This window comes from Cryptotermes secundus, unplaced genomic scaffold (assembly GCF_002891405.2).
Source record: "Cryptotermes secundus unplaced genomic scaffold, Csec_1.0 scaffold21, whole genome shotgun sequence".
Taxonomy (NCBI): domain Eukaryota; kingdom Metazoa; phylum Arthropoda; class Insecta; order Blattodea; family Kalotermitidae; genus Cryptotermes; species Cryptotermes secundus.
The window spans coordinates 37447-59413 of record NW_019742548.1 but is presented as its reverse complement, the minus strand read 5'-3'; the positions used below and the strand labels follow the sequence as shown (position 1 = coordinate 59413).

The 21967-nt window shown below is 40.0% G+C and overlaps 1 pseudogene; it reads left to right on the top strand.

Annotated features, from left to right (window-relative positions):
- Positions 1–10961: 10961 nt before the first annotated feature.
- LOC111873243 lies at positions 10962–21687 on the top strand (annotated as a pseudogene).
- Positions 21688–21967: the final 280 nt, after the last annotated feature.

Here is a 21967-nt window from a genome sequence, read left to right as displayed (position 1 = left end):
CGGCAGTCAGTAAATCAAAATTATCATGTAATAACAGCGAACTAGATTCACACTCTAACCTACATTCGCTAACCAAAATTTATATCTTAACAATAAACCAAATTTCGTACGCGAACTACTATTTCTTTCCCCCTTGGCACTACGGCCCCAGTGGGCCTAGGCCTACCTCCATGAACTTCCCTGATCACTTCGGTTTTTCTAAATCTTACACATTCGGTAAGACTTCTAGGGAGGGTGATCAGCTCGTCGCAAGGCCTCTACCTGTACACAAACAGAGAAAACAACACACACACAAACTAAATATCCATGCCCTCAATGGAATTCGAACCCACGATCCCGGTTTCCACGCGAAGGAAAACAGTGCATCTTTTTAAAACAGTACATGGAACCACAAATTAGTCGCTCAAATTTCATTTCTTAACATGAGTAAACCATATTTCCTATAGTAACACTCACTCAAAGAGTCAAAATTGATATTTTCAATAAGCAACCAGTGAATTAAATGTTACGTCCTAAGTTTAATTACTGAACCAAATTCTTGCATCATACTCATCGCTTGATAAATAAAAAAATTGTACATTCTCATAATCACTCAATAATTAAAAAATTAATCTTTAACAATCCATGAACCAAAGTTTATACGCTAAATTCTTTTGACCAATTTTTATTCTGAAAATCGTTTACCAAACCAAAATCATTGAACCAGAATTAAATATTGATAGCCATCAGTGATCAGAACACAGGTAAATTACTAACGCTTAGAGAAGTGGCTGACAATGAACACATCGGACTCCATCGCGTCTCTTTCTTACCACGCGACTGTTCTGAGCGACTCTTAAATCAGAGTGTTCGCGGCTCCTCTCGTCCAAGCCCCTCAAAATTCAACATTATGAAAAGCTACTAACCCCTTAGGTTAGCAACTTATGCTGTGGCGAGACTTGCCTCGCGTCGTCACTTGATTTGTCAGCAAATTCTATAGACTGTACAATTTACACCGGATAGCTAAAGAATGTACGGCGTCTCAACTCTGGCTTCCGGCGGGTTTCCAACTTGTGGTTCATCTGATTTATTTCAATTTATAAAACTTATAATATTCTTATGAATAAAACATAAATTTGACCCCTTGTTGGATAAAGCATACCCTTGAATAACCTGGGGCACAACAATACGTACCTCCGACAAGTTGGTTGGCTTTCGCCGGAATACACTGCGTTATATCCCAGGAGACAGAATTCGTCACATCCGCCGCTGTAAAAACCTGAGATTCAACACAGTGTAAACTTCACTTCTTTTCACGAGATCCTTCACTGTAACCTCTTCAAGATTTACATATATGTCTCACTTCCCATGTACACTGGAACTTTTCTAAGCAGCGAAAATGTAACATTGTTGTACTTCAAGTTAATCTGAAACACGATGTGAATTCTCGCTTCACGGTACACTGCGAAAACCAATAAACAATACAGTAATGTAAAATAAATTAAAGTTTTTTGCAACGAGAGAAATATTTTTGTCTCTGGTTGTTTCTTACTCTCGATGTCTCCGGCTTCTTGAATTCGCATAAGCTGGTTTTCTGACATTCAGAACACAATACTCGTGAGGTAAGCTTATAAAAGAAATATGTTTTCCCGCAATAGACGACCTATCTCTAGAATTACACATACAGAAAATTCTGGGCTAAATGCAGGAAAGGTGTCCCACATTTGTTTTAAATCAATCCGACAATAGCCGAAACGGCTAAAAATTCGAAATTTTTATATTCAGGACTTCTATTTTACTAAACAGAAACAAAGAACCTGCAGAAATTGAACTCTAAGATACAGGGCTACAAATGTAGTAGTTGTCTTTGCGGCGTCATTCCCGGACATGAAGGTAAAGATATTTTTTCTGTCTGGAAGAGATGCTGCAGTGAATTCAAAACGCAAGACGAGCCTGTGTAAATAAAAACTGACGAAGGCATGTAATGAAGTAATGCAAATATTAGATATAAAAGAAATATTCTATGTACGTAACACGATTTCATAAAGCTCATCAGTACGACGAATAATAACAATAGAAACTGAAAATATAATGAGATTTCGAACGAAATATTCAATTATTAAGTTAAGGTAAACAGAGCAAAAGTTGTGGTGTTAAATGGATTTTAAGTGTAAACAGCGGAGGTGGCGCTCCCTTTGTTCAGCCAACACAATAAACGGACCAAGGTAATGTTTCTTGTTTACAAATGCTCTGCAGATGGGCGAGGTGCGCAAATGCAAGCGTATAAAACAAGCCAGATGCATTAACTCAATTATCAGTCGCCCCCCCCTACTCTTTGCGTAGTGACAAGGAACTCAAACTACAGGCACATAAAAACGTAAACTTCCTGTGCTTAATTAGTTAATTATTAGAGAGGGTGGGTTTCCCCATGCACTTAGACCTGTAGTGGTCCATTGTGCTTCCCTCTACGATTTCTACCAGCCTCTATATCCTACCGGGATTGGTGCTTACCATCAGTCTCGCCCAGCCAGCGAGACCGGCTCTACTGGCTGAGAAGTATCTATAATGCTTTCCCCATCTACCGGAGGTATTAGTGACTGCTGTTGGGCGGGAAATGTCCGCAATTTTGGCTCAGTGACCTCCTTTGGAGGTATGAGGTTCTTTTACGTGCCGTAAAGCTACGACACGGGACCCACGGCTTAAAGTCCCTCCCGGAGGACTTGTTCCCTGAATTTTTCCGCCCTTAAAAATTCGACGACCTCCGCCGGGTATTTGAACCCGCGTACTACGAGTCATGAGGTGGGAACTTTACCTCTAGACTACGTAGGCCGCTTTCTGTGCTTAATTAACTATGCATATACCATGCAGACATGTGAGGGAGTGTCGGTATAGCTCCACTATTCTTGACCTTGGTACTAGAACGAGATGAATGGTCAGCTTCACACCCCAACCGCTTTACCCCCGAGGAGACATCCCACAGTACCCACTCGACAGGAGGTTACATAAGGCTCAGAGGCGATTTCGACGCTGCGGAATACGGAAAAATACCCGTACCCCTGTCGAGAACCGAACTCCAGCCGTTCAGCCCGCAGTCTCGTTTCTATACCGACTGAGCTATCACAGCTCCTATTACAGACACGTAGACCAAAGAAAATGAAAGTATACTTTAAAATATAATAAGAAATAAGAAATAATTGCTAAAACACGCTTGAAGAGTGTGCCTAAACATAAATATATAAAATAATAAATGGCAAGCAGAACTGATGGGTGACACCTACGTAAGTATGGAATGACGTCATCGGAACCAAATAATCGAAATGGGCTTATAGATCTGTCACGAAAAGCAAGACATAACGGAATTACTACGCAAACGATTCGTTCGCCGCGAATTTGTTTCAGAGAATGTGTCTTCAGCTAAGCATACAACAAATATGACGGCAGAAAGAAACAGGCCAACCTTACGTAATGCAGGCTTCGCAGACCTCAGACACACGCAAGAATATGTACGTAGTTGAATGATCAGTGACCAACAGCAGGACAACGCAACAAAACGCCACAGCCATATTCGTTGAGTACGAGAATTGTGCACAGAAAACTTACTTTGCGGCACAAAATAGAATGCACGAATTCAGCTCTAAGGGTACCATGACTGGGCATTGCGACAAAGGCCGCCAACAACCAAAACGTCGGACTAACACAAGTTCAAAATTTGAATTTTGAAAATTTCATACGCAACATCACAATCATATCCGAACCGAAGGAGAATTTTATATACTTTCACACCAGACGTCTAGGAAGAACACTTGTATATATACAAGAGATCACTAGTACCTAGCACTCCGTTTCCAGATATCATATGAAGACTAGACAAGGACTGTTCCCAGAGAAGCAAGTGAGCAAGTGAGCAAGTGAGCAAGCCACGTCTTAAGTCACGGGAGAGGGAACTTGATGCTGTAAGACGTGTACGAGTATATGACGATGACAGATGCAAGACGGGACTAGCCGGCTACAGCCGTTAAGCCGAGCTGACCACCAGTGATCTAAGAATCCAAGCAATCAATTTGCAGGATTATTTCTGTTTGTTACTATTTTCCTCTAGCAACAGCCTTCAGCCCCAGTCGACGCAAACGTCTTTGCATGGACAGCACAAGTCATACAGCGATTTCTTCCACATTTGGTGTGGGATAACGGTAACACTCAGGTGGTTGAAAAACCGACCCGAGGTGATTCATTACTGGACGTTTACCTTGTTAGACCTGAAAGTGAGCTTATATCTTGCGATACTATACACGGGATCAGTGATCATTACGGGGTGCTATTAGAAATGAAATGGGAGCAAAATGGTTTTGTGACTCACCGGAAACGATCAGTAGCTGCGTACCACAAAACAAATGTTGTAGGGCTACAAAATTTTCTCTGGGATAAATTACCAATATGGGCAAGTAATGGTAGTTGCGTAGAGGACATAAGGAACAATTTCAAGGGCATAGTTTTTGAGGGTATCGAACAAAATCCTGATCCAGAATACTACAACAAGGAAGTGAAGCGTCTAAAAGTTAAGGTCAGAAGAGCTTACAACAGGAAGAAATTAGGCGAGCGGTACCAACTGGAACTAAAAGTCTATCGAAGAAATTGCTGACAGCGAAAAGAAGTGCACAGGAAATATTCTTGAGCTCAGTATTACAAAATGAAAGTAAATCCTGAATGGAGTTTTACAGATATGTAAATAGACGTAAACGAAACAAGGAAAATATTGCAACGATCAAAGACTGTAACGGAGGACACATCACTGATCCCGTAGGGAAGGCAAATAATTTAAACAATTATTATGCTTCTGTCTTCAGCTGCGAGCGGGACATCCCGGAAATAAATCCAACTTACTCGGAAAACTCTTTCACCATTGACATTACCATTATTAGGAAGCGGTTGGCAATGACAGGGAGGAAGAAATCAGTGGGGCCAGACTGTATTCCTGGTGAAATTCTGAAAATGGGTGGGGAAGCCATGATTTCGTACTTGGCGCGATTGCTAGACGTAACGATTAACAACGGAATTATACCAAGTGACTGGAAAAAGGCCATAGTGGTTCCTGTTTACAAGGGAGGCGATCGTTCCGTAGCCAAAAATTACAAGCCGGTCAGTTTAAACTCAGTGGTGTGCAAACAAATGGAACACGTCATAGTGGGATATTTAAGAAAAGTGTGGGAAGACAGTGATTGGCTGTACGAGGGACAGCACGGCTTCAGACCGGGATACTCGTGCGAGAGTCAAATAATCACAGTCTGTCAGGACATATCAGACGCCCTAGATGAAGCAGTCAGGCTAGACGCCATTATAATAGAATTTTGGTAAGCGTTTGATGTTGTTCCTCATGACCGGCTGCTAAATAAAATTGCAGCATTGGGCTTGGACTCAAGGGTAGTCTTATGGATTAGGGAATTTCTGATAGGTCGTTCCCAGAGAGTTAGAGTAGGGAGGCAATACTCAGAGGATGTTAGAGTGACATCAGGTGTACCTCAAGGGAGCGTTCTGGACCCTCTTTTGTTCCTAGCTTATGTAAACGATATATGGAGGAACATTGAATCAAAAATTAGACTTTTCGCAGATGACTGTATAGTATATAGGAAAATATTAAATGTCAAGGATACAGAAAAATTACAGACAGATCTGGATAGATTGGGAAACTGGGCAGTAGAAAATGAAATGAAAATAAATCCGAATAAAAGTAAGGCAATAAGCTTCACGAGAGCACGGACGAGGGATCCGTTAAATTACTCTCTTGGGGACCAAAGTATTCCTGAAGCTAGCTTTTGCAAATATTTGGGAATTACCATACGAAGTGATTTGAGCTGGGCTGACCAGATAAATTACACGGTCGGAAAAGCCTGGAGGGCACTACATTTCGTAATGCGTATTGTAAAAACGGGTAATAAAAATACCAAAAGTTTAGCCTACACGTCGCTAGTACGTCCCATTCTCGAAAATGGGGCGGGGTGCTGGGATCCATACAGGGAATATCAGATCACTGCTTTAGACCGTGTTCAAAATAAAGCTGCTAAATTTGCCCATTGTACAGATGGCTCTGTCTGGGAATCTTTGGCGCAGCGTAGGATGATAGCATGGATGTGCTCACTTTATAAAGCATATAACGGTGATAGGGCGTGGAAAGATATAGGGGACAGATTGCAGGTGCCATACTACGTGAGTAGAGTCGATCATCTTAGGAAAATAAGAGCCAGAAAAATAAGAACAGAAGTCGGGAAGTTTTCCTTTGTGAACAGGACCATGGCTGACTGGAACCAGTTACCTGAAGGGGTGATTGGGACTCACCCCGTTAAAGCGCATATATTTAGAAAGAAGGTTAGGAAAGCAAAATCAATAGAGCAAGTGATGTAAAGAGAAGTGAAGTGTACTTGTATTAGGTCATTGTACTTGTACTGTACTGTGAAATTTCTTGAGACGTATGTGCTGTATCTTTGTCGAATGTATGTCCGTTTTTGTAAACACTGCCACCGGGCATAAGCCCAATTGCAGTAAATAATATATATATATATATATAAGACAAGTGATTCTCAACCTCTTTAAGCCCAAGGACCAATAAAATGACTGAAAAAATTCTACGGACCACTAAGTTATGTAGGCCTATTTGTTTAAACCTATTTGGATTTTTTAAATTGACCTAACCCTTCCAGTCGCACTATGGCCCTGGGGTCGACTTAGCCTCTAACAGAAATGAGTACCAGGAATTAATTAAATAATTTTCCTGGGGAGTAAAGCGCGGCCGGCGCGTAAGGCTGACAACCTTACTGCCATCTTTGAGCCGACTGTCTAGATAATGTGGGACCCTCAACCTCTCACAACCCTATGGGCCTTCATGGCCTGGTACAGGGATAGCTTTTTTTTTTTAGTTCTCTATGGTATTACCAATATTTGGGAGATACTGTTCCATTTATATAAATTTAAAACATGTTTTGAATATATATGGAAACACAATTAATTAAATTTGAAATAAACTATTAAAATTGAACCATTACTGAACAGAATTTTAAGCTTTATTAAACAAATAAAGAATATGATATAATTAATTTTTACTTGCTTATTTAATTTTTTTGTTGGTTAATTTTTAATTTAATTTTATTTGTCTGCTTGCGGACCACCTTTCCCATCGTCGCGGACCACAGGTGGAGAAACACTGACATAAGACATTCCATTCGGTCACCTTCGTTGTTCGACGGTAGTTTTCTCAGCAATCACGCCACCTAGTGGCACAAATTTCAGGGGTCTTTTGATTCGATTTTTAACTAGATTTTTCTTTTTCGTATTTTTCCGATCTTGTAGATCCGAGATACTGGGACTATTTAACTTTTCTTTTTACCTCTGCACTTTGGCTTATTTCTTCTTTGCTATTGTCTTCCCTAGACGTTAACCGCTTTCGTGAGGACAGAAGCCAGCTGCTTCCTTACTAACGCGTTTTCTTCTAATTTCGGTGGTGGACTAAATTTCTTCAAAAGTTTGTAGGAAGTAATTTCGCCATACAAAGTATCAGAAGACAATATAGCACTAGACATAAATGTTGAAGATCCTGGATGGGCAAATAAGAGCTTTTATGAACTTGTCCCTGAAAAATAGGCGAAGAAATAGGAACACTATTTCATAGGGCTGTTTCTGTACAAGCTATAGATTCGCTAGTGTCAGAAATGGATAAAAAGTGTTGAGACACTTCTTCCGGCTACAAAGGGTAACTATTGTGGCGTGCCGCCTAAAAGCCGGGACAACTTGAGTCAGAGCGGGCTTCCATTAGTCCATTGTTAAACACGTTTCAGAGAGAGCGAATACATAAAAGATGTTACCATGGAAATTATAGCCAGAGCTAGGGCGGTTCCTGCTGTAACGAATACACTAGCTAACGCGTGGAACGGAACCCTTGAAGAAGGTGTCTTCTAGTCCGTCCGACTGTAGAAGATAAGAGATCAGACCAGACCAGACCAGACCAAATTGGTCGTCAGTTGCAATGTGACTTTGACTTTGACTTGACCAGAGCGGTGTTCAGAACAGTGGCGAACGGAGCAGAGCTGAGTGCAGAAGGAACCAGCTCAGCTAAGAACCAGAAGACGAGAGACCAGTCAGGTTGCATCGTCTGGAGGACGGTATTTCAGAGTGACTGTAATTGTAATTTTAAACTACTTATCCAATAAACAGGTTCGTCTAATCCGGAACCATTAATTTCTTGTCGCGTGACAAGTATCATGACATCCCTCCTACTGTCTGTCAAGGAAGCGGCTACCCACATGTCGGAGTTAGTATTGTAGATAATACAGATATTCAAATTCAAGCTAACAATTATGCAACACAAAAATTTATCAAACAAACCTGACAAAAACAACAGACAAGGCAAACTGAAATTAACAAACAAGAGATCCCCAGTCGTGCCGTAACAAAAAACCCCTTTCAAATCATGTAATAATTGGAAAAACGGGCTCAGTCAGGAATAAACATGACCCTAGTGAATCATGGTGCTAGGGTCACAGAAAACATGACGTAAGCAGCAAAACAGGAGGCATTTAAAGGCACCCAACGTAGAAGGCCGGAGGAGGCCAATTAAATGAAGACGTAAGTGAAAATAAAGACAACAACAAATTAAAAATGGAAATAGAACTAATGATGGTAATAATATTACTAAGGCTGTAAGTTGATCAGCGTGCTACAGACAGCGTGCAGAATGGCCTGTAGGTTGCAGCATAGTGCAGATGCACGAACACCGTCACAGTACCAGTATAATATGGCTGCCCCACTTGAGACTTGCACCAGGGAAGAACAGCGTTCTGTTATTCGGTTTTTGTGTAGTGAAGGTGTGAAACCTATTGAAATTTATCGAAGAATGAAGTTTCAATATGGTGATACATGTTTGTCACAGCAGCAAGTGTACGAATGGAGTAGGAAGTTTGCAAAGGGTGTGACTTCAGTGGAAGATGCTACTCGTCCGGGTCAGGCACATCGAATTGTGACTCCAGAGAACACTGCAGCAGTTGAAGCCATAGTGAGGGAAAACCGCCTAGTGACATTGAATGAAATTGCAACAAGTTTAAACATTAGTCATGGTTCGGCACACCACATTGTGCACGATGTGCTCCAGTTTCACAAAGTGTCTGCAAGATGGGTGCCACCGCAGCTAACTCCTGAATTGAAAGACCGACGTATTGATGCTTGTGAAGAACTTCTGCGGCGCTTTGAACAAGAAGGTGATGACTTCCTTGCAAGAATCGTTAGTGGGGACGAAACCTGGGTTCACTTCCACCAACCGGAAACGAAGAGAGCGAACAAGGAATGGCGCTATTCCTCATCTCCAAAACCGAAGAAGTTTCGAACACAATCTACAGCAGGGAAGGTTATGCTGACTCTCTTTTGGGACGAAAAAGGCGGCATCTTGGAGCACTACACGCCTAGAGGGACCACTGTCACCTGTGCATCATACTCAGATCTCCTAAAAATCATCTTCGGTCTGCAATCAAAGCAAAGTGACGTGGATTGCTGTCCACGGGTATCCTTTTGCAACATGAAAATGCATGGCCCCATGCTGCCCGTACAACAGTTGCGACAATCAGTGACATTTATTTTGAGTGTCTTCCTCATCCGGCATACTCACCAGACCTTGGCCCAAGTGATTTTCATATATTTGGACCACTCAAAGAAGCAACGGGGGGAAAGACGTTCCGTTCTGATGAAGAGGTACGCCACGCGGTGCATGAGTGGATGCGCAGACTACCAAAAGAATTTTTTTCTAAAGGAATTCATGCATTTTGTAAGCGCTGAAGGACTTGCATTGAGTGTGGGGGACATTATGTTGAAAAGTGATGCAGCTATGTACCACTAGTGCACAATAAATAATACTAAAAAAATGTTTAATGTTTTCATTTGACTCGCCTACGTATAACGAGAAGAGTTAATAGCTTGCAGCATCTCTGTACTTCAGTTTATTGGAACAAAACCTAGACTAGCTAAGGATGCTTAACCAGTAAGTAACATAATCCTCACATTTATAACGAGAGGAGTTAATAGCTTGCAGCCTCTCTGTACTTGAGTTTATTTGAACAAAACCGGGACCAGCGAAGGATGCTTAACCAGTAAGTAATAAAATCCTCACATTTATAACGAGAGGTGTTAATAGCTTGCAGCCCCTCTGTATTTAAGTTTATTTTGAGAAAAACCATGACCAGCTAAGTATGCTTAACCAGTAAGTAACACAATCCTCATATTTAAAAAGAGAAGAGTTAATAGCTTGCAGCCTCTCATTACTTCAGTTTATTTGAACGAGAATGCAAATGGAATGACTCCGTAAGTAACAGAAATTTTAACAAATCTGTAATTATTGGTAACTTGGCTACTAAGTTCCCGAAGTCCAATTGATGACTTCGTTAACTAAGAAATGTGCTCTGCCGAGTGTAACAATTTTTGATAATTGATAACTTTGCTACTAAATAACGGAGCACGTAGGTGGATACGGATATATTGCGTCTGAAATACGTTAATGAAAGTGAGCTTCTCAAAACTGCAATAAAAATACAATAATACCAATACAATAGGTTTAAATTTTTTATTTATAATATTTGATAAATCGTAACTATAAGAAGTCAATGGCAGGGGAGCACTACTAATGCATCCAAATTTTGAAGAAGTGTATAGAATTAATGAAGTCAAATATCCTATTACATAACTATTTCTAGTCCTAGAAATAATCTCTTATAAATACCAGTCATTGCTAGAAAACAGCGATGTAAATCCGTTACCAAGTTAATGAATCAACAAGCAAAAATAAGAGAACTGTTGTTAGTACCGGGTCTGTACAAAATAGACCATTACGTGGATCTGTCACTCCAGCAGTTGAAAATTGACCAGATAAGGCGCCGCTTCCGTTGCATCAGAAATCAGTGAGGAGAACCGACAGCAGGCCAGTTCACTTCAATTTGCTTGCACCGATCAGAATTCGATTATCGTAGAAGTGGCGACAGCACAAAATGAGGGAAATTGTACATTTGCAGGTTGGCCAGTGCGGCAATCAGATTCGTGCTAAGGTAAATATTTACACATGTTGAATATATGGGACATAAAAAAGACCTTTAAAAAGATTGTTATTTAAATAACTTAGTAGTCTATTTGGGTGTGTTAATTTTGTCTTTGTATCTTGTTGATATTTTAATTTCGATCCATTATTTTTTATTCTTTGTATATTTACGAGTACTAAACATAATCTGCAGACTCTGCAGTAAAAGCGTATGTTCAATAAGTAGTGGCTCGTGAATGAGTTATGCCCAGTGGCCTAATTCATGTACTTATCTCTCTTTTTCACTTAGGAATCACTTTAATCCTTGTATTAGTGTTTCACTCAGGTCTGTCTGGTACAGAGCCCTTTCCAGTCTACGTATATGTATAGTTTCGCTAATGTCTTGTAGTTTCGCTGCTAGAGTACTGGTTTAGTGTGGTGTTCTAATTTTCCTTAAGTTTTTTAAACTCCACTTCTTATATCACTGAGCACTGTGGCGATTTGAAGATCTTCATGAACCCTGTGGTTCTTTAAGTATCAAGGTTCAACCAGAATCGATCGGAGAGTCTTGGATTGAAGGGCCTGGAGAATTTCAATGTTTGAATTGGATGTTGTGCCCCATAGCTAAATGCCATAAGTCTAATTTGGTTTGAGGACTGGAGTTTGCTTTTTATTGATAGTGTTGATCTTCTTCCAAGTAGCCAGTAAATTTGTTTCTATCTTAGGTTGAGTTGTTTCTTTTCGATTTGGTGTGTTTGCACATGTCAATCGTTGTCGAAATGCATGCCCACGTATTTTACTTCATTTTCTGAGGTACCTCAACATTTCCCAGTTGCACAGTCGGACATGTTTCGTCGCGTGTGGTGAATGTAATATTCCTGGATTTGCTTTCATTTATTTTAATTCTTGACTTATTCGCCCAGCAGTTGATCTCATTGTTGCTGGCTTGGAGGTTGGTTTGGGGTAAAGCTGCTGGTCCGAGTGTGACTAGGATTGCCGTATCATGTGCGAAGGTAGCAGTTGTTTTGTATGATGCAGTTCGCTTGTGTAGATAAGATATATGATGAAGTCAAGGAGGACGAAGTGGGGAGGTCATGTAGCACGAATGGGGGAGAACATGAATGAGTATAGGATATTGGTGGGAAAGCCAGAAGGAAATAAACCACTGCGAAGACCAAGGCGTAGTTGGGTGAGCAATATTAAAATGGATCTTAGAGAGATATGATGGGATAGAATGGTATGGATGGGATAGATCTGGATGAGGATAGGGACCAGTGGAGGGCTATTGTGAACACGGTAATGAACCTTAGAGTTCCATAAAATGCTGGGAAATTCTTGAGTAGCTGCAGATATGATATAGGAAGGTTCCTAAGACAAATTCTTGATGCGCTCTTGCCCAAGATTTCCTTCAGATTTCGATTTCTTTTCTGAATTCATCTTGAAATATTCCATCAGTTTGATATGATTCCACTATTCAGTAGAATGCATGGGGAACAATTTTCTGATTTTTTAAATTCTTACTTTCATAATACAGTAAAACTTGCCTTAACGGACCCTTTATTAAACGGAAATATTTTCAGGTCCCTTGACTTTGGGGCTGAAAAAGATGTTAAATATCCTGGATTAAACGGAACTGTATAACGCGGACAACGGAAATCAAAATAACCCTTAATACGGAAAATTTCCTGTCTTCCGGAATGCGTCGTTTAGAATAATTTTAGTCATCCTATACATTCAACAGAATTTTGTTTTCCCTAACTCTTTAAAATAAACTTCTAACGGTACTGCACTACCTGCACTGAAATTCAGCAGAATTGTTTTCCCCTTCTGAAAACTGTATTCAGTAAGGGCTCTAGGCCTACAGTTTTACTTTAGTCTAGCAGTTGTCATCATGGCTACAAACACAAGAGTTGTGCTAGATCTTAACACAAGATTAAAAGAGATTGATGCGAGTGAGCGAGAGAAATTGTCTATTAAGCAGATCATGAAGATGTCTAACGTCGGTAAAACTCAAGTGTATGAGATTCTAAATAAGAAAACGGAAATTTTGAAGCGGTGGGAAACATGTGCTAATGGAAAAATAAAAAGAGAACTCAAGAAAACTGCAAATGAAGACGTTAATGAAATAGGGTGGGAGTGGTTTGACAGTGTGGGGGCGAAAAGTCACCATTGAGGAATGGGAAGCTAAATTGCTATCCATAATCGAGGGATATGAACCTGAAAACATAGCGAACGGTGATGAGACCGGACTGTTCTTCCGCGCGCTTCCGAATAAATCGCTATGTCTGAAATGTGAAAAATGTTTTGGAGGAAAACTGTGCAAAGAAAAACTGTTTTTCTATGTGGTTTTATGCCAGGTGAAATGGAGAAAACCTTAGTGATTGGCAAGTCAGCAAAGCCACGATGCTTCCGAAACATGGACATACAGAAATTTCCCGTTGAGGAGAAATCCAGTAAAAAGGCATGGATGACGTCACAGATCATGGAGGAATGGTTATCGGCCTTCAATGGTAGAATGAAATGCAAAACCGGCATGTTTTGTTGTTCTTGGATAAGGCCATATGCAACCCCCATATCGAACTTTCCAACGTGCGACTTGCTTTGTTCCCTCCAAACACCACTAGTGCTGCTTTTCACCAATGGATCAGGACACCATTCGGAATATTAAAGTCCACTATCGTAAATTATTAATGCAATCTTTGCACTTCAATAAAGATCCTGCATCATCCGCCTCTGAACTTGCAAGAACTGTCTCGGTTCTAGATGCGGTTATTTGGCTAAGTCAAGCAGTAAAGTAGTTGTTACCAGAAATTGTGACAAAGTGTTTCGAGAAAGCAGGATTTGCTACTTTAGAAGTTACTCCTAGTGTAGAAAATGAGAATGACCAGAGGGACCTACAACATTGCATGAATGAAGTTGCTTTCAGTAACTGCAATGCTGAGGACTACATCAACATAGACAAAGATGTGCAAACAGAACCAGACACAATGGATATGGATGTATTAGTTGAGAATTTTAGAGAAAATCGAAAAGGAAGAGAGGAGGAGGAGGAAGAGGAAGAAGAGGATAATGACACTGTGATAGAAGAAGTAAAGTGTAGAGTGAAGACTTATCAGGATTCAGCCAACAGAAAAGGTTGCAGGAGTTTGCCGTGCAACGGAATGATTGAGACATGCTTACTCTAATTTCTCAAGCTAAAGTGTTTGTGGAAATTGAGGCAACGAAGAGAGTAAACTGCCTGCAAAAAACTCTGCCGAAGTTCTGGTAATATTATAAAAAGTGAGTACTGCAATTTTTCCTTGTTCAGTGTAATATTTGCATGTGTTCAATGATTGTAGTGTGAATAAACTAATAATGAGCATGTTGTTTTGTTTTGTCTCAAATACGTTTATGTCCTGGTTTATTTATTACAGTACACCTTGATTAAACGGAAACCTGGCTTCAGCAGATATTTTTTCTGGTCCCTTGAGATTCCGTTTAAGACAGGTTTTACTGTATTGCGTAATAAAATCGGTACATTCTTTTTGAACAATCCTGTATATTGAAGTTTTCATTTACATGATAGAAGGAATGAACATGTAGATAATTTTTTTTGCGCTAACTTACACCCTTCAGGACCTCTGTTCAAGTTTTTGCATACTCTGTAGCAGATTATTAAGCATTTGTATGCCATTAAAGTGTACTACTTCTTGAAATAGTGAGAAATTTAATGAAGGTAGGTGAGAGTATTGTTTCTTCTAGTATTCATCTTATAGATATCGAAATTCAATTTGAATTGATCTTTTCTGTAAATAAGAAACAAGAGAATCGATAGTATGTTTTGCGATTGAAGAGGCTTAATATTTAAGTTCTTAAATAAATCTCTCCATAAATCTACTTCTGCATCTTGTAATACTTCTAATCTTACTTCATTAATTTAAATTTTTTATATTGAGTTTAGGATTTTCCCAAAATATCAATCCATATTCATAAGGGAATTAATATAAGGGTAGTAAACCATCATCAATATTTCCTGTAACATAAGAGGCTGAAATGGTCCCTTTGCATAGCTTGCTGTAACCTTTCTTTGGTTCTACTAGCTCCGGTAGAGAAATTCGACTCCTCTCAGGCGGTGTTGACTGGCCACGACTTGGGTGATTAGTGGGACATTAGGCTCAGGAAAGTCATATTCAACACCAATTAACTGTTTTAAGTTTTTATTCAGTCAGCACTACATAACTGGTAACTGCACCATAGTGACACACTTCACAGATTAGTGGATGTAGCTTCCTTACTGTTTACTAAAACACACACGTTAATAGTCACCACAGGGTGTATTTACGGGGATCAGAACACGCGTACCTCCGGTGAATGTTAATTTCAGTGTCCTCTTTGCCCAGCTCCCCCTGAATGGTAAATAATAGCCCTGGTTACCCAAAATTCGGGCAAAGGCCCTTCCACTTCAGATTATGATTGGGTGAACCGGGCAGACGGGGAGGTTGCCTATCTTTCTCCTTCAATTAGAAAAGCGAATATCCACTAGTGCACAGTTTAGGGGTGAACTTTGCCACCTGCTCCGTGGCTGTCAAACTAGGATTTTGGGGTAGCAGAAAACGAAGCTGATAAAATTATGACTTCCCCTGTCAAGTTTAGAATTTCTAAAGAACTCGGCCTTGTGTTACGCATTAACTTGACTCATTTACGGGTGGGCAGCTGGCTTCAAGCTTGACCCAAGCCACTTGCTGCCTGTCTCAGGGGGAGAATCTCAATTGTGAGGCGAAAGAGGAATTTCACAGAACCCTAACCATACACAAAATATCAATTGACCATACCACAAGATGGACAGTTACATTGATTCACTCAATTTAGGTACAATAGCTCAATATTATAACGTGGATGGACACAGTGTTGCTATGTAACTGACCGCGAAATATCTCGCGACCAAATGCACCTAAGGCAACAACGGGAGTGCATTTTCTATCTAGTCCGTGCCTCGATACTTGCTATGAATTCTGTCTGTAAACGCGTTCCCAAAGTATAGACTGTTTCTGCGTGGTCAGTGAGGAGGCTATATAACCACAGTTACAAACAAAACAGATGTCAGTATTTGGAGAGTGTTCATGAGTATTAGGGAGTATATTTGATAGTGTTTGAGTGTTTAAGTGACAGGGAAATGATTCTCGGTGGATGTACGTCATGAGAAGGTTAACACGTAGTGATTGTGAATTGTGTAAATCACAAAGTGTCATAAGTAATTGTAGTTACTACCTGTAAGTGAATAATGAAAAAATTAACGATCTCAACGTCGTCCTCAGTCGCCCAAAAACGCTACAATATTGTGACATGTTGATCCCTACCGCCCCAGCTCCACGTAGCGGTAACTTAGCGCTCGCGTAATAGGCGAGTAATCACCCCGCAATGCGCAACGCGCGGTGACGTCACGAGCGGAGCCGAAGATAGCCGAGCCCCGTAACCTGGTAACTACGCAATGCTAATCAACAGCGGTGACGTCACACTAGCAACAGCGTCCTAGGCTATACGCCACGTCACACTAGCAACAGCGCAAGGCTATATAAGTGGACTCCACAGCAGCTACGAGTTCAGTTGAAACATAACAGCCTGCGAGGGTGCGATACTTAAGAAGTCAGCGAGCGGAAGACTTTTCGTGTGCTTTCCAGACATAGTGAGTGCGGTAGTACAGTTATACTCGGAGTGTGTATTTCAGGGAGACTTGTATAGCTCCCGCGTTATTAATACTTGAGGACTCTTGAAGACAGTGTTAAGAGATTTTGTTGTAGGGTTTGTAAACTGTGGAAACCCGTAACGTTGAGATAATTAATTGTAGCCGTTACTATTAGATTGTTAAATAAACCAATTAACCATCTCTACGGCGTCTTCAGTAACGCAAACACGTTACAATATGTATTTTCCAAAGGAATGTAATCTTTAAATGTGTTTCAAGGAATTTTGCATAAAGTTCTTTAGAGATTGGTTTATTGGAATATTTGATAACCAGATCAAATTCATGGCTATTTGTTTGTGAATTGTATATAATTTGTTTTATGAAAATTTAATTAGAATGTGTTGATTCAAGCCGCTTATTTAAGGATAAGAATAAAATATTTATATCAGTTTTTATTATTGATGTTATATCATCTACAAAATACAATATGTTTAGATTTTTTATAAATCCAAAAGAAATTCCTCCCACAATTAATTTATTATTAAGCCCACTTAAAATATAATTAATTACTTCACAGGAAGAGTTAAATGTTGCCAATTGTATTCAGTCTTTCAATTTTTTAACTAATACGTTATTAGAATTTAAGCCTTCAATTAATCCATTATATATAACGTTTTCAAAGACATATAAGGATGATGTTCTCTTAAAAACCCCCACCGGGATATGACGCCAGATCCTGAAGGCCACACAGGCCATGACCAACGAAAATAACAACCCCCACCCCTTCAGCTTTCGGGTTAGTGCCCAGCCTTTAACCTTGCCTTTCTCTCCCCTACACAAAAACCATGCATGTCCCAGCTCCCTTACCCTACCCCTCCCACACTACTGCTTTCACTTGTATCCTTGCCCTTCCACCCAGCCCCTTCTGTTCAAAATAGCTGTGTATATTTCCACACAGTCTGCTTTTACCGGTCCTCACGGTCTCTTCGCTTGCAGATTTCTTATATTTTTCTTCTACCCTGAAGATGGAGGCGATACGTTCCTCCGAAACGTCGGTTAACACCACATATAAACGGTGCCAAATCCCAGAAGACTGCTTTCTTCAAAATACAATATGTTTAGATTTTTATAACTCCGAAAGAAATTCCTCCCACAATGAATTTAACATTAAGCGCACTTAAAATATCATTAATTCCTCGTAGTTCACAGGATGAGTTAAATGTTGCCAGTTCTAGTCAGTCTTTGAATTTTTCAAACTAATATGTTATTAGAATTTAAGCCTTCAATTAATCCATTATATATAATATTTTCAAAGACACATAAGGATGATGTCAGTAGGTATATCGGTTGTAGTTAGATATTCACATTCTATGAAATTTTGCTCTACTTCAGAGTATTTTACGCGTCCAAAAAACACCATATAATAAAACTTTATTTATACATAATTCAAGGGTGAGCTTATGTAAACAGAATTTGTGTTAAAGAAATTTGTGTCGATTTCATCATAGCAATATGAATTTCTGTGCTTATGGATTTCAAAATATTTTCAGTTTCCTTTGTTTTTGAGAATTTCAGATTTATATTAAGAAATTAATTATCAGAAGCTTGTGGCAAATAAAGTATTTTTGGTTCAACAACTGTGATACTGTAAACCAAATATATTTTGATTCCTATCAAAATAAATGATATGTTTCTATTGAATTTCAATCTGAACTGTCCATATTTGAATATGAGCTATTTGTAGTTCAAACTAGAAGAGTCAGAGGCCACTACCTCTTTCCACCCAAATCCTTTTAGTCCATTACATAAAATCCATCACGAACATTGACTGACATCATGGTCCATGCAGCAAGAATGGTAGTTAATCTTCGGGTTTCCTATAATGGCCTATTTTGTGACTGGGCAAGCAGCTGGCCACTTATAGACTATGACCCCTGTACATGGGATTAGAAAAGTGTTCTTTAAAATTTGTAGTGGAGCTCTTTGCTATTTGTATTAATCCTGGCAAAAGAGAAATATAACGTCTAAGGAGTTCCATGGTCTCATTTCATTCTTAGGATACCACTCACACCATGTATAAACTCAGTAGGAAAGCATTTGTAGGTTGGCACTCTAGCCGAAACTCTCACCTTTCACTCACCTCTCCCTTCAGAGTTACATTAAAGTGAATTAAATTAAGGGATAGCGTCAAAGAGAGATGTACTCCCATAATTGTAATTAAGTGTAAGTAAATGAATATCTTTGGATGGACTAGGGAGCTGGATAGCCTGAGGATGCGCACATAAAGCTAATGACTTCAGTACTGGATTACCGCATTATATAAACAACATACAGATGTTGTTCTTTCTACTCATGCATGCAAGAAATAACTCCAAGATATAATTTTGGTGTTTAAACCAATTCTGACACCAAATTGTCACGTGTTGGGTATGTATCACGCGACAAATAACTTCACGCTGTTCTGGATCTAGCTAATTTATTGCACATTCGCTCACACAATTAAATAATTTACAATTATACAGGTACTGCCATCGACAGTATCCCAATTACGCATTCTGCTGTAGTCACTGCCGTGCACTCGATACAACGCGACTCGGCGACTGCTACTTTTGAAACTGAACTCGGCGAATTCACGATCCACACCGTGTCACTCCTGACAACACACTCTGCTCACATACTGATCAGCCGACCGTTCCCTGTTGCATCTTGTTACCAGCGGCTTCCCCTTGTTATGTCAGAGTGAGAAGTGTTGTTAGGTCACCGCGGGGGAGGGCGGCGGAGTGTTGACTGGCCTGTTACCGTAGCAGCGACAGCGCTTCGATGTTGTTAGGTCGCTGCTGGACGTGGAGAGGGTGCCCTGCATTGCGCAAATATGTCACAGTATTATATGAGTAATATTCAACAATTTTAGCTAGATAGTCCAAGATGTGAATGCTTTAAGAAATGTGGAAATTGTTAGATTTATGATGGACTGTTTGGTGGAACTCAAGATCATCTTATGTTTTTCTTTCTCTCCAGTTCTGGGAGGTCATCTCTGATGAGTATGGTCTCGACCAAACTGGCGCCTACCATGGTGACTCAGACCTTCAGCTTGAGAGAATAAATGTCTACTACAATGAAGCATCAAGTGGATATTATGTACCCCGCGCCATAATGGTGATCTTGAACCCGGCACACTGGAATCTGTCCGATCCGGTCCTTTCGGTCAGATTTTCCCACCCGACAACTCTCGTTTATGGTGTGAGTGGCGCTGGCAACAACTGGGCTAAGGGCCACTACACTGAAGGGGCTGAGCTGGTTGACTCTGTGTTAGATGTGGTAAGGAAGGAAGTGGAGAGCTGTGACTGTCTTAGGGGCTTCCAGCTGACCTACTCCTTGGGAGGTGGAACTGGTTCTGTCATGGGCACATTGCTTCTTTCCAATATCAGAGAGGAGTACCCAGACAGGATAATGTGCACATACTCTATCATACCTTCACCAAAGGTATCGGACACTGTCGTCGTACCTTATAATACGACTTTATCTTTCCATCAGCTACTTGAAAAGACCGACCAAACATACTGCATTGACAATGAGGCCCTCTATGACATTTGCTCCAGGACCCTGAAACTCACGACTCCCACATTTGCTGATCTGGACCATTTAATTTCTCTCACAATGTCTGGTGTGACCACTAGCCTCAGGTTCCCAGGTCAGCTGAATGCTGATCTCCCTAAACTTGCTGTCAACATGGTCCCATTCCCACTTCTCCACTTCTTCATGCCAGGTTTCGCACCTCTCACCTCCCGTGGTGACCAACAGTACCGAGCCCTGAGAGTACCAGATCTCACACAACAGGTGTTTGACGCCAAGAACATGATGGTCGACTGTGACCCAAGGCATGGCCGTTACCTCACAGTTGCTGCTGTCTTCAGAGGACGCATATCCATGAAAGAAGTTGCTGAACAGATGTTGAACATCCGGAACAAGAACACCAAATACTTTGTTCCCTAACAACGTTCAAACAGCCGTTTGTGACATACCACCCAGAGGACTCAAGATATCGGCAACCTTCATTGGTAACATCACTGCCATCCAAGAGATGTTCAAGCGGGTCTCAGAGCAGTTCACAGCCATGTTCAATCGCAAGTCTTACTTGCACTGGTACACCGGTGAGGGGATGGATGAGATTGAGTTCACTGATGCAAAATCAAATATTAAGGACTTAGTGTCTGAGTACCAGCAGTACGAGGAAGTAAATGCCTTTGAGTACTTTGATGAGGAGCAGGGATTTGAAGTTGAAGTTGACGAGAATTGAGCACATAGAAACCATTTTTGGCGTTGCCTCAGTTATTCCCAGTGTATTCTAATTTGTCACTTTTGTTATAATACTTTGTTCCTCTCTCTGTTAGTATATATATTTTAGTCTTGCATCTGGACGGTCAGCATATGTAAGCCTCTTATAATATTTTGCTGCCTAAGCTAAACACACTTTGTTTTATAATGAGAAGATTATCTGCTATTCTTAAAATTCAAACCATGAGGAATGTATATTTTACACTTTTTCACTCTTTGGTTAAATATGGAGTAACAATTTGGAGTAAAAGTAATTCTACACAAAAGGTAATCCTAAATTGAAAAGATAATGATAGGAGTTTATATCAAATTATTATTTCCTTTCACATTCTCTTAATTTAAACATTTATACCCATATTTAGTTATACTAGATTATGTAACTGCTTTGTCATTTTTGAACTGTGTATGTATTATTGCTTAATGTCTCTTTGCTCAAGTTTCATTGCGCAATGTACGTCTCCTTATATGTTTCATATTCACCTGCCGATGTAGGAATGTTGGATCAATGAAATGTGTATGTATGTATGTATTCCCAAATCAATGCTGCAGTAATGATAATCGGCATATTAATGTACAATTACTGCTTGCTCAGGGCAGAAAGAAAATTTCTGTAAAACATGCAATATTTCAGGTATTTTTAACTACATTCCTTACTTCATCGAGGAGAGTTTTTTGGCTTATAAATGGATTCGCCCCACTAAATCAGTGTTGGGGTTGATTCATTTTTGGGGGATTTTTGCTTGTTCCTTTAAAATTGACATACGATGTGTTTTCTGAATTTGATTAAATTGGATGCAAAATTCTACGTTTGTCATATATTGAGCACCTTGATCCATTTTCCTTCTTCATAGTTTATTTTGCCTTAAGCTGATTATACTCTTCATTCTGTACTACAGATTTTTAAGGGTGTATTGTTGCAAGTTAGCAAAGTAGTTCAATTAGTACAGTTGTCC